A 15,530-nucleotide genomic window follows, 5' to 3' on the forward strand; every position below is an offset into this window, starting at 1 on the left:
ATTTGGTGGCCATCTTCACTTTCTTGGCTCGAGTTGCAGACATGCTCCTCTCCGGCGGCGGCGGCAGCTCCGGCTCCTCCCCTCGTACCTCAGCAGCCCAGCCTCGCCCACCCGGTCCCCCCTAGCCAGACTGAGGCTTGAACGGGAGCGAGCGCGCGTGCGCGAGCTCGCGCGGATTCTGCGTGCCGGAGGGGCGGGGCAGAGCGTGCGCCCGCAGCGGCCACGAGCCTCTCGCGCCTGCTCCGCTGGACCGAGGAGCGCGCTCCCACCCTCACGGCGCTGGTCCTCGAGCGCGTCCCGATTCTCACGAGAGGAGACCTTCTGAATCGTCCAGCGGCACAATAGCCACGCCTTCTCTCGGCCCTGCGGACAGCGTGGGGGCGTGGTTTGGACGGGACTCGGCTGTAACGGGCGTCAGGTTTGACCAACGAATGCACAGATAGGGTGGGTCGTGGCGCTGGACACGCCCTTTCCCCCCGGCAGGAAGGAGAGCGTGAGAGGTGAAAGGGAAAGAGCTTACGCAGGTCCTAGCGTTTAATACACTGAAGAAATGTCAGCAACTGTAATCATTGAGGGACTGTAAGAGACATCTGATTAATGGTGTGGATCTAGGGTCGAGTATGGAAAATGCAATCATTTAATTAATAATTGTCTAAGGCCCACTGTCAGGCAAATTTGAATTAAATGCAGTCTGCTCTGGAAGAGCACACTTTAGGTATTTAGACCCGTGCTACTTACTGTCCACGATGAAGGACCAGTTTTTTTTTTTTAATCCATCGGTCACTGATACCTAACTAAATTAAGATTAAAAATAAATTACACGTAACGATGCCTGGGTGGCTCAGGTCATGATCCCAGGGTGCTGGGATGGAGAGCCCTCCATCGGGCTCCCTGCTCAGGGGAAAGCCTGCTTCTCCCTCTCCCTCTGCTGCTCCCCCTGCTTGTGCTCTCTCTCTCTGTCAAATAAATAAATTTTTAAAAAAAATTACACGTAGATTAAAGTGGAAAAAATTACACAAAACGCAATTTCATTTTTTAAATGTGAAATTCAACAGACATAAAATTACATTTCAATAAACAATCAGAACAGAGAGGAAATAATTTAAGAAATTGTACACTTTGCTTAGGGAAAATTTGCTAATTAGCATTTATTACAGTGAATGGCTATTACAGAACTTTTTGTTCTACAATTGTAACTAAAGCAAAGATATGAGTGAAATTCTATTCTCTTATAAATGCCTCTAAGCACACTTAGAATGAATACATTGAGTATAAATATTTAAAGCTTTCAGTGTGACATGATACTGTTTCTTGTTTGGTCATTTAAACTAGGTTGGATTGATAAAAGCACTACTTAGAGGAAAATTTGTGTCTAAACTAGTTCTAAGTTCTCATGGTAGGAAAACTATCTCATAGAGGTATGTTAATGAAAATAGAAGAATAGATTTTAAAGGAACTTCAGTAAATTCATGGTTCATTCTTAACCTTTACCCAAAATGAACTGATGATGTATTTTCAAAATTCATATTTAATCCTCATAAGTGGGTAGGTCCAACAGTTTATCCCATAGAGAAATAATTAAAATTTTAAATATCTTCCAATAAAAAAAAATGGGTTCCAGATCTATGATTTTCCTATGAAGCAATCTTCTTTTGAGGGAAAGTACAATTTGAACTGTTCTATCATATTTGTAAAATATTTAATTATGTTTTTTTCACAGGTGTCCAATGTCAAGTCTTATTGAAAATGTTTTTAGAATATGAAAATAACAATATGTAAAATCTCTGTTCCTCCAATTTTTCTAAGTTAAATTTTTGTTCTTCCGTCTTAACTGCCATATGTTGCATTTCTTCCTTCCATTAAAATAGTAAGATCCAAATATCAACCACAAAATACTAGCAAACTAAATTCAGCACGTATTAAAAGATTTGTAGATCCAAAAAAACCATGATGTTCTAATATGATAACATGTTTCAAAAAAAAAAGTTTATATATCATGACCAAGTGAGATTTATTCCCAGAGTGCAGGGATGGTTCTACCTACAAAAACCATTCAATGTAATAAACTACAGAAGTAGTAGTTTTCTGGAGCGCCTGGGTGGCACAGCGGTTAAGCGTGTGCCTTCGGCTTAGGGCGTGATCCCGGCGTTCTGGGATCAAGCCCCACATCAGGCTCCTCCGCTATGAGCCTGCTTCTTCCTCTCCCACTCCCCCTGCTTGTGTTCCCTCTCTCGCTGGCTGTCTCTATCTCTGTAGAATAAATAAATAAAATCTTAAAAAAAAAAAAAAGAAGTTGTAGTTTTCTAACATCCTCCCCTCAAAGAACCCTGATTTTGACAACACTGGTGAATGAGAGTATCCATTGTGGGTATCCAACAGTCCAGTGGAGAAGTTCTAGCACGCCCTTGGAGAAAGGAAAAAAAAACCCCAAACTGGATTTGAAGAAATCCATTACGTTGAAGAAAGTAAGAGAAATCGTTTTACTTTATCTGTGTCTCCATTCTCACAGGGTGGCATGGCTTAGTACCCAAAAGAGCACTTTGGCCTGCAATTTCTCCCACAGCAGAAAGTGAGAGCATGTGAGTGAGTGTCCAGCTTCCCCCGCTATGGGAGACACTGCCAAAGAGGCCCACCGTTTTCTTACCCCATCTGGAATCCTGAGGTAAGCTGCACACCGAGGGTGAGGAAAGAGTAGGAGCATAGCGGGCAGGACTTAGAGTGTAGCACAGAGACGTGGGACGTTTGTAACTGCTTTTTTGACTTCATTACAAGGGCCATCACGAATCACTGCAGAGGTCTTGCCTGAAGATTCCCCCAACCGGCCCTCAGGCATCCCTAATGCTCTCTACACCTCACCCACGTAACCTGCCCCCCGCCACACACACACCCCTTGTGGTCAGTTCCCTGTGTGTGCCCGTGAGAGTGGCAAGTGCAAGCATTGGCAGAGGGCTCGTGAACACACACGGAAAGCTGGCCCAACTCTGCAAGATTGTGAGAAAGCAAACAAAGCTCAACATTCACCACTCTCCTGGGGAAAGTAAAGCTGAAGCTGTCAGTTAGCAGTAGGTCTAGCTTTGCAAAAAGAAGGCATATAATCTTAAGAATGCCACACACACACACAAAGGGAACAAGAAGTGTGGATCAGGCATACCCATAGAAAAGGTCTGAGGAAATCTCAGAATCCCTAGACAGGCTGACAGAAATCATTTCTCTCCCAAAGCCAGATAAAGACTGGAGGAGGTTACCACTTCTTCAAATGCCAAGACAGTAATCCAACACTTCAAGGAACATGAAAAACCAAGGAACTATGAAACCACCAAAGGAACACAATAATTTTTCAGGAACCAACCCAAAAGAAAGGGAGATCTATGTTTTGAATAAGACAAAATTCAAAATAGTGGCTTTAGGGAAGCTTAGTAACCTGCAAAGAAACAAAGAAAAACAATTAAAAAAAATCAGAAAACAACACATGAACAAAATGAGAAGTTTAACAGAGAGACAGAAATCACAAAAGAGCTAAACAGAAATTGTGGAGCTGAAGAACACAATGAATGAAATGAGAATTGTAAAAGCAAACATCAACAACTGACTTGATAAAAAGAAAGAATCTCAACTAGAAGACGAATCACTTCAATTGTCTATTCAGAGATCAACAACAACAAAAAGAATGAAAAGGAGTGAAGAAAGACTACATGGATTATGAAATACCATCAACTGAAACAATTTCTGCATTTTGGGAATACCAGAAGGAAAGGAGAGGGAGGAAGGGGCAGAAAACTTATTTAAAGAAATAATGACTGAGGGGGTGCCTCGGCGGCTCAGTCAGTTAAGCATCTGCCTTCGTCTCGGGTCATGATCCCAGGATCCTGGGGTCAAACACCGCATTCAGGTCCCTGCTCAGGTCCCTGCTCGGCGGGGAGTCTGCTTCTCCCTCTGCCTGCTACTCCCTCTGCTTGTGCTCTCTCTCTCTCTGACAAATAAATAAATAAAAATCTTGAAAGAAAAGAAAAGAAGCTCATAGGTCCCCAAACAGATTCAACCCAAAGGTATCTTCTACAAATACATTATAATAAAAGTCTTAAATCGAAGAGAAAATATTAAAAGCAAAAAAAAAAAAATCTCTTCACATACAAGGTAAATTTCATAAGGCTATCAGTGTCATTCTCAGCACAAACCTTGCACACCAGGACAGAATAGATGAAAAATCAAAGTACTGAAAGTAAAACACCAAGAATACTTCACCCGGCAAAGCTGTCATTCAGAAGTGAAGGAGAGATAAAGAATTTCCCTGACAAGTGCAGTCTGAGCGAGTTAATCATCTCTGGATCTGCCATAAAGGAGTTCCTCAAGCTGAAATGAAAGGATGCTAACTACTGACATGAAAATATATAAAAAAGTAAAATATATTGGTAAAGGTAAGAATACAGTAAATTACAGAATATTCATACTATAATTTGGCGTTATATAAATCACTTAACTCTAATGCAAAGGTTAAAGGACAAAGCATTAAATAACTATTGCTACAATAGTTTATTGATGGATACACAATGTAAAAAGACAGATGTTGTGACATCAAAAACAAAATAGAAGGAGTAAAAGGGTAGTTTTTGTATGCAATCAAAATTAAGTTATCAGCTTAGAATACACTGTTGTAACTACAAGATGTTTTATGTAAGCCTCATGTGAGTATTATTCAGTCGTGAGAAAAAAGGAAATCCTGCTATGTGTGACAATATGCATGAGCCTAGAAAACATAATGCTTGGTAAAATAAACCAGACAAGTAAACACAAATACTGTATGATCTCACTTATATGTGGAATCTAAAAAACAAAACAAAACCATAAATAGGTCTAACTCATAGAAACAGAGAGTAGAACGGCAGTTACCAGGGTCTGGGGAATAGGGAATGTGGAAAGACGCTGGCTGGTCAAAGGTTATAAGCTTGCAGTTGTAGGATGAATAAGTTTTGTGGATCTGATGTACATACATCATGATGATTATAGTTAATCATGCTGTCATGTATACTTGAAATTTGCTAAGAGAGTAAATATTAAGCATTCTCACCTCTAAAACAAAATGTAGCATAACTATGTAACATGATGGATATGTTAATTAATCTGAGTGTGGTAATCATTTCACAAAGTATATGTATATCAAATGACCACATTATACATGGTAAATACATACAATTTGAGTTGTCAATTATATCTCAATAAAGCTGGGAAAATGGAATGTACCAGATTAATAGAAAGAAGGAGGGGAAACCACATGACCATTTTGATTGAGGCCAAAAAAGCATATCAACAAAAATCAACACCCTTTCAGGATGAAAACATGTTTTCAACAGAAAACAGCAAGTGTTGGTGTGGATGGGAGAAATTGGAACTCTTGTGCATTGCTGCTGGGGGTGTAAACTGGCGCAGCTGCTGTGGAAAGCAGCGCAGAGCTTCCTTAAAAACGTCAACATCACATTACCACCGGACGCAACAACTTCATATCTGGGTATGGACTCAAAGGAATTTGAAGAAGAGACTCAAACAGATTTTTTTTTTAATAAGGGGATTTTTATTCTTTTTCTTCCAACTTTTTATACTAAGTGACTTTATTTTTTTTCTTCAAATTTTTATTTAAATTCTACTGGGCTAACATACATTGCAATACTGGTTTCAGGAGTGGAATTGAGTGATTCATCACTTGCATACGACACCCATGGCCTAGCATGACAAGCGCCTTCCTTAATGCCCATCACCCATCTAGCCCATCCCCCACCCACCTCCCTCCATCAACCCTCAGTTTGTTCTCTATCTTTAAGAGTCTTTCATGGCTTGTTTCCCTCTCTCTCTCTCTTTCCCACCCTTCCCATATGTTCATCTGTATTGTTTCTTAAATTCCACATGTGAGTGAAATCATATGATATTTTTCTTTCTCTGACTTATTTTGCTTAGCATAATACACTCTGGCTCTATGCATGTCCTTGTAAATGCCAAGATTTCATTCTTTTTGATGGCTGAGTAATATTTCATTGTGTATCTATACCACATCTTTATCCATTCATTGGTCCACATTTTGGCTCTTTCCATAGTTTGGTATTATTGATAATGCTGCTATGAACATCGGGGTGCATGTGCCCCCTTTGAATCTGTATATTTTTATCCTTTGGGTAAATACCTAGTTGTGTAATTGCTGGATCGTAGGGTTGTTCTATTTTTAACTTTTTGAGGAACCTCCATACTGTCAAACAGATATTTTTATAGCAATTTCCATAGCACCATTTGTCACAATAGTCAAAATGTAGAAACAATCCAAATGTACGTTCATGAAAGAGTGGATAAGCAAAATGTGATATATACATAGAATAGAATATTATTCAGCCATAAAAAGGAATGAAATTTTGATATATGCTACAGCAGGATATAGTTTGAAAACTTGCTTAGTGAAATAAGACAGATGCAAAAGGACAAATATTGTGTAATTCCAATTATATGAGGTACCGAGATTAGTCAAATTTATAGACACAGAAAGCAAAATAGTAGGTACCAGGGTCTCAGGGGAGGGAAGAGGGGAAATTCTTGTGTGGATTTTTTCCAGTTTTATTGAAATGTACTTGACATATAACACTGTATAAGTTTAACGTGTACAACATAATGTTTTGCTATATGTATACTTTGTGAAATGACTACCACAATAAGTTTAATTAATATCTATCACCTCACATATTTATGTTTTTTTCTCGTAATGAAAACTTTCAAAATCTACCCTCTTAGCAACTTTCAAATATATGATACAATGTTGTTAACTATAGTCAACATGCTATATGGTACATTCCAGAACTTATTTATCTTACAACTTAAACTTTGTACCTTTCGATCTCCTTCAGTCATTTCTCTCCTCCCCTACCCCCCACCACTGGTAATCACGAGTTAATTCTCTGTTTTTATAAGTTTGTTTGTTTAAGACTCCACATATATGTGAAATCATACAGTATGTTTTCCTCTGTCCATATGACCTTCTCACCCTACTTGGGCTATGACATCTCACCCTGACTCATGCTACCTCCAACCCCGATCCATGTGTACTTCTCACCCTGCTCAGGCTCTAACACCCCATACCAGCTGCTGCTGCTATTACCCCAACACATACAGTTGCTCTCCTCACCCTTCTTAAACCTGAACCCTGTGCTGGCTCCTGCCACTTCACTTTATGGATGCCCTCTTTACCCAACTGGATCTCCAACACTCCACATTGGGTTACCATAGTTGCCCTCTTCATCCCGCTTGAGACCCAATAGCCCATGGACCTTCCTATTATTGCCCTAACCCCATGTGTGGATACATTCTTTATTCCTCTTAGATTTCAACACCTTGCTCTGGTCCTTCAGCACAACTGTTCCCACCTCCATTTGCAGACTCTGACATTCCAGCTCATGCTCCAAGGATGTCTTCCTACCCTTATTTGTGCAATCTCTCACCAGGCTGTTCCACAACCCACACAGACTGAACTCACTTGGACTCACCTAATGGTTTTGGACTGAACCGTTCAGGAAGAAAAAAAGGAAGAAAGGATAGAAGGAAGGCAAGAAGGATTGAAGGATGGAAGGAGAAGGGAAGGTAAGAAGAATGGAAAGAAAGAGGGGAAGAATGACTTTCTGTTATAGCTAACACTGGTTTTTTTAGTTACAAGATATATAGAGTACAATTTCCTTTTTTAAATAGAGCAATTTTAGAGCAATTTTAGGTTCACAGAAAAATTAAGCAGAAGGTACACAGATTTCCCACACATACTCTGCCCCCACATACACAGAGCCTTCCCCACTCTCAAAATCTGGCAACAGAATAATATATTTATTGTAATCAATGAACCCACATTGACACATCATTGTCACCCAAAGTTCCTAGCTTACATTATGGTTCCTTCTTGGTATTGTGCATTCTATGGATTTGAATAATATGTAATGATTTATATCCACCATTATAGTATCACACAGAATAGTTTCACTGCCATAAAAATCATTCATGTTCCGTTCTTCTCTCCTCCCCCTTAACCCTCAGTACCCACTGATGTTTTTACTGTCTCAGTTTGCCTTTTCCAGAAGGTCATGTAGTTGGAATCATATAGTATATAGATTTCTCAGATTGGCTTCTTTCACTGAGTAATATGCATTCAAGTTTGCATTAAAGTTTTCTCCGTGTCTTTCCGGGGCTTGATAGCTCATTTCTTTTTAGCGCTAGATAATATTCCATCATCTGGATGTACCACAGTTTATTTTTCCATTCACCCATTGAAGGACATCTTACCTGCTTCCAAATTTTGGCAATTATGAATTAAGCTGATATAGACATCCATGTACAGGTTTTTGTATGGACATAAGATTTTAAGTCACTTGGATAAATGCCAATGAGCACGATTACTGGATCATACGCCCAGAATGTGTTTAGTTTTGTAAGAAACTGCCAAACTGGGGCCCCTGGGTGGCTCAGTCGGGTAAGCAGCTGCCTTTGGCTCAGGTCATGATCCCAGGGTCCTGGGATCGAGTCCCACATCAGGCTCCCTGCTCAGTGAGGAGTCTGCTTCTCCCTCTCCCTTTGCCCCACCCCCACATGTGGGCTTGATCTCTCTCCCTCTCATCCTCTTTCTCAAATAAATAAAATCTCTTTAAAAAAAAAAAAAAGAAAAGAAACTGCCAAATTGCTTTCCAAAGCGGCTATACCATTTTGCATTCCTACCAGCAATGAATAAGAGTTCCTGTTACCGTACATTCTCACCAGCATTTGGTGGTGTCAGTGTTATGAAGTTAGCTATTCTAACAGATGTGTAGTGGAATTTCATTGGTTTCATTTGCATTTCCCTCATGACGCATGATGTGGCTTTAGGCTTTGTTTTTCTTTTTCTGACTCCTTCAGGTGTAAGATTAGGTTGTCTATTTGAGATTTTTCTTGCTTCTTAAAATGAGCCTGTATTGCTATACACTTCCCTCTTTGAACTGCTTTTGTTCCATCCCAGAGGTTTAGACCATTGTGTTTTCATTTTCATTTGTTTCCCTGCTTGTTTGGTTTTTTTCATTTCTTCTTTGATTTCCTAGTTGACCCATTCATTGTTTAGTAGCACGTTGTTTAACCTCCATGTATTTGTGGTCGTTCTCAATTTTTTCTTCTGGTGGATTTCAAGTTTCATAGGCACCCCTTTCTCTTTCCTTTTTGATGAGTCTTGTGAAAGGCATATCAATTTTGTTTATCTTTTCAAAGAACCAGCTCTTCATTAATCTTTTCTATTATTCTTTTGAGGCCCCCATTTCATTTATTTCTGTGCTGATCTTTATTTCCTTCCCTCTACTAACTTTGGGCTTTATTTGTTCTTGTTTTTCCAGCTCCTTTAGTTGTAAGATTAGATTGTTTATTTGAGATTTTTCCTGTTTCTTGAGGTGGGACTTTTATTGCTACATAATTCCTTCTTTCAACTGTTTTTGCTGTATCCCATAGATTTCAGAGTGTTGTGTTCTCATTCTCATTTGCCTCAATGTATTTTTTATTTCCTTGTTGATTTCTTCGTTGACTCATTGGTTGTTTGGAAGCATGTTGTTTAGTCTCCACGTTTGTGTTGTTTCCATTTTTCTTCTTGTAGCTGATTTCTAGTTTCATACATTGTTTTTGAATGGTATGCTTGATATGACTTTAATCTTAAATTTATTGACACTTGTTTTGTTGCCTAATATGTGATTTATCTTGGAGAATGTCCCACGTGCACTTGAGAAGAATGTGTATTATACTGTTCCTAGATGGAATATCCTCTCTCTGTGTCTCTCTCTGTGTCTCTATCTCTCTATTTATAAATCAGTAGATATAGATATGTAGATATTAAGTCCACCTTTTTTAAAAAAGATTTTATTTATTTAGTTGACAGAGAGAGAGACACACAGTGAGAGAGGGAACACAAGCAATGGGAGTGGGAGAAGTAGGCCTCCTGCCAAGCAGGGAGCCTGATGAGGGGCTCCATCCAGGACCCTGCGATCGTGACCTAAGCCGAAGGCAGACACCCAACGACTGAGCCACCGAGGAGCCCCGATATTAAGTCCATCTCTTCTAATGTGTGGTTCAAAGTTAATGTTTCCTCATTAATCTTCTGGATGATCCATCCATTGATGTAAGTGGGGTTTTAATGTTTCTTACTGTCATTTTACTACTGTCAATTTCTCTGTGTCTGTTAACTTCTATATGCTTTATATATTTAGGTGCTCCTATTTTGGGTGCATAAATATTTATAAGTGTTATCTCTTCTTGTTGGTTTGATCCCTTTATTATATAATGCATTCCTTGTCTCTTATTAAAGGCTTTGGGTTTTTTAAAAAAATTTATTGATAGAGAGAGAGATCGAGTGCAAGCACAAGCAGGGGGAGGAGCAGAGGGAGAGGGAGAAGCAGGCTCCCCAATGACCAGGAAGCCTGACGTGGGGCTCGATCCCAGGACCCTAGGATCATGACCTGAGGTGAAGGCAGACGCTTAACCAACTGAGCCACCCAGGTGGCCCTACAGCCTTTGTTTTAAAGTCTATCTTGTCTCATATAATTATTGCTATCCCAGCTTTCTTTTCCTTTCCATTTACATGGGATATATTTTTCCAACTCTCATTCCTCCCAGTGTATGTCTTTAGATCTGAAGTGAGTCTCTTGTAGGCAGCGTATAGATGGGTCTTGTTCTTTTTTTATCCATTTAGCCACCTAAGTCTTTTGATTGGAGCATTTATTCCACTTATATTTAAAGTAATTATTTTAAAAATAAGCACTTATTGGTAGGTATGTATTTATTGCCATTTGTTAATTGTTTTCTGGGTTTTTTGTCATTATTCTCTTTCCTTTCTTCACTTGCTTTCTTTCCTTGTGATTTGATACCTTTCCTTACTGTTATATTTGGGTTCCTTTCTTTTTATTTTTTGTGTTCGATTATAGGTTTTTGGTTTGTAGTTACCATGAAGTTTATTTAACAACCTATGTATGTCATAGTCTATTTTAAGTTGGTGGTCATTTATGTTCAAACACATTCTGAAAGTACTACACTTTTAATGTTTTGATGTCATAATTTGCATGTTTTTATTTAGTGTATTCCTTAACTAATTAATGTAGACGCATTTACCTTTACTACTTTTGTCTCTTAACTCTCAGATTAGCTTTATAAGTATTGATCCACTACCTTTTCTATATGTTTGCCTCTACCAGTGGGATTTTTTTGTTCAGATATTTTCTTATGTCTAGTTATGGTCTTTTCTTTTCCTCTTAGGGAAATCCCTTTAATGTTTCTTGTAAAGCACATTTCATGGTGATGAACTCCTTTAGATTTTGCTTGTCTGAGAAACTCCTTATCTCCCTTTCAATTCTGAATGATAATCTAGCTGGGTAGAATTTCCTTGGTTTTAACTTTTTTCCTTAAAGTACTTTGAGTATATTGTCCCACTTCCTTCTGGCCTGCAAAGTTCCTGCTGGAAAGTCAGCTCGTAGTATTATGGGAGTTCTATTGTATGTTCCTGTTTGCTTTTATCTTGCTGCTTTTAAGGTTCTCTCTCTATCTTCAATTTTTGACATTTTAATTGTAATGTGTCTTGGTGTGGATCTCTGCATTCATCTTGTGTGGGACTCTGTGATTCCTGGACCTAGATGTCTGTTTTCTTCCCATGTTAGGGAAGTTTTCGGGTATTATTTCTTCAAATAAGTTTCTGCCCCTTTCTCTCTTTCTTCTCCTCCTGGAATTCCTATAGTATGCATGTTCAACATTGTCCCAGACATCTTTTAAACTATCCCCATTTTTATTTTTATTTTTTTAAGATTTTATTTATTTATTTGAGAGAGACAGCATGAGCCGGGGGGAGGAGGCAGAGGGAGAAGGAGAAGCAGACTCCCTGCTGAGCAGGGAGCCCGGTGCTGGGTTCAATCCCAGGACCTTGAGATCATGACCTGAGCCAAAGGCAGATGCTTAACTGACTGAGCCACCCAGGTTCCGCAAACAATGCTCATTTTTAAAAAATTCTTTTTTCTTTCTGTTGTTCAGTTTGGGTGAATTGCTCTACCCTGTCTTCCAGATCACTGATTTGTTCTCTGCACCATTTAATCTGCTGTTGATTCCCTCGAGTGTAGTTTTCATTTCAGCTGTTATAGTCTTCAGCTCTGATTGGTACTTTCTAATATTTTCTATCTTGGTTGAAATTTTCACTGCGTTCATTTTTCTGAGTTTGGTAAGCATCTTTATGACCATTACTTTAAACTCTTTATCAGGAAGATTGCTTATCTTCCTTTCATTTAGTTTCCTTCCCAGGTTTTATCTTGTTCTTTCATTTAGAACATTTTCTTCTCTTTCCTCATTTTGCCTAACTTTGTGTGTTTGTTTCTGTGTATTAAGCAGTAAGCTACGTGTCCCAAGCAGTGTATTAAGCAGTAAGCTACGTCTCCCTTCAAGGAGTGGCCTTATATTAGAGAAGTTCTGTGGAGCCCAGAAGTGTAATCCCTGGCCACGAAAGTGAGGTGCTCCAACTGTGTGCCCTTTGTGGGCTGCATGCACCCTCCTCGTATGGCAGAGACACAGTTGTTGTGGACACTCTCGTGGGAGGTATGGCCCCCATCTCAGCTGGTTAAGAAGACCAGCTTTGACAGCTGCAGGTCCACTGGTGGGGAGAGTTATCATTCTGTCATCTGGGAGGCTCAGCCAACCCCAGCAAGTTGTGTGAGGCTTTCAGCAGGTCATGCCCCTTGGCATTAGCAATCTAGAGAGAGATTCCAAAATGGCACCCACCACTGCTGGGATCAGCACAGCAGAATGAGATGCAAAAAAGGCTGCTGCCAGTTTCAGTTCCTGGAGAGAGGCCCAGCTGCCTGCTGCCTCTCCAGCAGGTTCTTTGATTCATAAGTGGGTCTCCTTCACCTATGATCTATGCACTTTCCCATCTGATGCTTTTTATGCTAGTTTCTAGATCAAGTGTGTCTGCACACTAGCCCTTCAAGAGTGGATTTCCCTACAGTTCTATAGTTTTCCTTGAAGTATTCCCTGTTAGTTTTCAAAGACAGGTTTTTGCCAGCTCATCTCTACTGTGTAGGATTTATTTGCGGTGCCTGATTTGGAGCTCGAATCTCTCACTCCTCAGGGAAAAGTCCTATACATTTAAGATCCCTTCTGACAGTGGAGCACTGCACCTGGTATGTAGTTTTTTCCTTAGCATGACCACATCTCTGCCTCTTCTGTCCATCTCAGTGCCATCCCTTTTTGTGGAGGTTCTGTTCATCCAGGTTCTAGGTTCTCCTTAGAGGCAGTTATTCCGAATGTAGGTGTAGATTTGTTGAATCCTCCCATGGGAGGAGGTTAAGTCAGGATATTCCTAGGCTGCTATCTTAAAACCTTTCCTTATGTTTAACATTTTAAGGAATTGTCAAACTGCTTTCCAAAGTAGTTGCACTATTTTTCTGTTGTCTCTTTAATCCAATAATCTTTCTTTAAAAATATTATTTTGAAAAGAAAAAAAGATTTTTTTCTATATGGTGACAGACGTTAACTAGACTTATTGTGGTGATCATTTAGCAAAATATGCATATACAAGTCATTATTTTGTACACTAGGAACTAATACAGTGCTATGTGTTAATTATGCCTCGTTGATTTTTAAAAAGATTATTTTGGGGCGCCTGGGTGGCACAGCGGTTAAGCGTCTGCCTTCGGCTCAGGGCGTGATCCCGGCGTTATGGGATCGAGCCCCACATCAGGCTCCTCTGCTATGAGCCTGCTTCTTCCTCTCCCACTCCCCCTGCTTGTGTTCCCTCTCTCGCTGGCTGTCTCTATCTCTGTCAAATAAATAAATAAAATCTTTAAAAAAAAAAAAGATTATTTTGGTTTTGAAATTCTTTCTTTGTGGGGTTTTTTAATGTTTGTTTCTTTCTTTATTTTAGTCATCTCTGCCCCCAGTGTGGGACTAGAACTCACAACCCCAAGATCAAGAGTCGCATGCTCTACTGACTGAGCCAGCCAGGTGCCCCTTCTTTGTGTTCTGTATGTAAATGTTATTTGTGTTTAAACAGTTTTATTGTTTCATTAGTCAGTATACCTCCACAAATAATACACCACAGTCCTACCTCTTGATAATTTTGGCTTTTCTTGACAAAACAAAACCAAAAACAGTAAAGTTTCTTTTGTCATATTACGGTGAAAAATAATAAAATTTCCTCTTCTAATTTAGCTGATAATATTAAACTGTGTATATGGTTTAAGACTTAATTAAAAATTTAAATGATTATCAATTTAGGATCAGCTTCACTGGGTAGTTCTGGCACAGAATCTCTCATGAGGAGGTTGCAGTCAAGCTGTCAGCTGGAACTCAGTCATCTGAAGCCTTGACTAGAGCTAAAGGATATGCTTCTGGGATGACTCATGCATATAGCCGTGGGCAGGAAGTCCTAGTCCCCTGCCTCATGGATCTATTCACAGGGGTGTTTGAGTGTCCTCATAACATGTCAGAGGATTCCCTCCACATCAAGTGATCTAAGAGAGACAACAAGGAAAGTTGTGATTCCCTTCATGACTAAGTCTCAGAAATCACAAACCGTCATGCCTGCTATATTCTGTTCATTAGAAGTGAGTCAACAGGGATGCCTGGGTGGCTCAATCACTTAAGCTTCTGCCTTCGGCTCAGAGCATGATCCCAGGGTCCTAGGATCAAGTCCCATATTGGGCTCCTTGATCAGTGGGGAGCCTGCTTCTCCCTCTGCCTGCTGCTCCCCCTGCTTGTGCTTTCTCTCTCTCTCTCTCTGCCAAATAAATAAATAAATAAATAATCTTAAAAAAAAAAAAAGTGAGTCAGCAACTCCAGTCCACACTCAAAGAGAAAGGAATTAAGCTCCATTTCTTGAAGGGAGGTGTATCAAAGAATCTGTGGACATCTTTTAAAACTATCATACTGGCTGATGGCAGGGGGCCCCTGTTCCTCCTCATGGGGGCCTCTAAATAGGGACTGTCCTTATGACATGTCAGCTGGATTTCCACAGAGCAGGTGATCCAAGAGAGAACCAGAAGGAATCCACAATGTCTTTTATGGCCTAATTTCTGAAGTTATACTCTGTCATTTCTGCAATATCCTATTGGTTACTCAGGCCAGCCTTTTTCAGTGTGGGATGGTACTAAATAAGGGCGTGTATCTCAGGAAGCAGGGATCATTGGAAGCCATTCTGGATGCTGGCTACCACAAGTACCCAAAGGAAGCAATAATTAATTCTGCCAGGCCATTCTCTTTATGTCACAAGGGAAGTGACATAAAGATGGGCTTGTTGGGTTCCACTAACCCTAAGAAAAATGAGAAAAACCAGTAGAGATCATCTAGTCTGTCCTTGACTTGAAGACAGAAAGAAAGAACCATGACAGGTGCCAGAGGAATCCACTTTCCACTGGCTTTTGATTCTATCTCCAGTTTTGCTCAAGATCTTTTATGCATGTTACTGAAGTGGCTGTAGGTGCTCTAGTCTCACAATAAGCAATTAGACCAGGCAGGAGCATCTTTAATAACAGCTATTA

At 39.9% G+C, this 15,530-nt stretch overlaps 1 long non-coding RNA gene across 3 annotated transcripts; it reads left to right on the forward strand.

Moving 5' to 3' along the window:
* Positions 1 to 116: 116 nt before the first annotated feature.
* Positions 117 to 14,644, forward strand: LOC117804594. Of its 3 annotated transcripts, XR_004629170.1 has the most exons (5): positions 117 to 444; positions 2,510 to 2,662; positions 3,221 to 4,415; positions 7,473 to 7,608; positions 13,916 to 14,644. It is a non-coding gene; the product is annotated as an uncharacterized LOC117804594 (long non-coding RNA). The 3 variants fall into 3 exon arrangements; XR_004629169.1 differs by lacking the exon at positions 3,221 to 4,415; XR_004629171.1 differs by lacking the exon at positions 3,221 to 4,415 and having other exon boundaries at positions 117 to 418.
* Positions 14,645 to 15,530: the final 886 nt, after the last annotated feature.

The sequence above is a fragment of the Ailuropoda melanoleuca genome, chromosome 12, assembly GCF_002007445.2.
Source record: "Ailuropoda melanoleuca isolate Jingjing chromosome 12, ASM200744v2, whole genome shotgun sequence".
Taxonomy (NCBI): Eukaryota; Metazoa; Chordata; class Mammalia; order Carnivora; family Ursidae; genus Ailuropoda; species Ailuropoda melanoleuca.